This window comes from Maylandia zebra, linkage group LG3 (genome assembly GCF_041146795.1).
Source record: "Maylandia zebra isolate NMK-2024a linkage group LG3, Mzebra_GT3a, whole genome shotgun sequence".
In the NCBI taxonomy this organism is placed as follows: Eukaryota; Metazoa; Chordata; class Actinopteri; order Cichliformes; family Cichlidae; genus Maylandia; species Maylandia zebra.
In genome coordinates, this window is record NC_135169.1 from 12399635 (window position 1) to 12400676 (window position 1042).

The window sequence follows — 1042 nt, forward strand, 5'->3', positions numbered from 1 at the left end:
AACTGATCAATTTCTTTTTTAGATGGGTTTATTTGTGGTGAATACAACGTGGGGATATCATCACCACCCAGGGACGATATCCCTGTTATTGCCAGGTAATGCAGAAAGCTGCACAAACGTGCAGTGCAACTGCATCCTGAAAAAGCACTGCTTTTGTTTCACAATAGCATCCATGCTAGACTCGGTCGTTTGATGAACGCAGTCAACCGTTTTATCAAGGGTGACATGCATCTTTGGGGTGGTGTTGTTCGTCCGCAACTGCATACTTGCTGCCAAGTTCATTACCTACAATCACATATTTTAAACAATCAAGGCGGTATGGAGAGGAAGTACCAGAGCACCTCCATCCAGCCACCCGGTCCTCTCTCGACGCCCCTGCTTGGCTTTACTCAGTCTCTGTTGCACAATCGTTTACCCCACAACCAAAAAGACCGGAACACCCTCCCCCAGTCCCCAGGCCAGTCTCGACACCTGTGGGTTGCGCATTGTCAGTCTCTGTGGCGCAATCGGTTAGCGCGTTCGGCTGTTAACCGAAAGGTTGGTGGTTCAAGCCCACCCAGGGACGATATCACTGTTATTGCCAGGTATTGCAGAATGCTGCACAAACGTGCAGTGCAACTATTATGACAGCTATGTTGGTTATACCATGTTATAACCAGCCATGTTGTAACCAACCATGTTATAACCAACTATATAACCATGTTACAACCAACAATGTTATAACCATGTTAAAACCAACCATGTTATAACCATGTTATAACCAACTATATAACCATGTTACACCAACCATGTTATAACCATTATATAACCAACCATGTTTTAACAATGTTATAACCATGTTAAAACCAAACATGTTATAACCATGTTATCACCAACCATGTTATAACCATGTTATAACCAACCATGTTACAACCATGGGTACCACTTTACAATAAGTCTCCCCTTATAGATGCTAATAAATAGTTTATAGCTATATTATTAATTAATCTGTAAATGCTTTATAAACCATTATTAATGGTTTATTATACATTAGTTAAGGGTG

At 41.4% G+C, this 1042-nt stretch overlaps 1 non-coding gene across 1 annotated transcript; it reads left to right on the plus strand.

Moving 5' to 3' along the window:
• The first annotated feature begins 491 nt into the window (after positions 1-491).
• On the plus strand, positions 492-565 carry trnan-guu (transfer RNA asparagine (anticodon GUU)). Its single transcript has one exon. It is a non-coding gene; the product is annotated as a tRNA-Asn (tRNA).
• The last annotated feature ends 477 nt before the right edge of the window (positions 566-1042 follow it).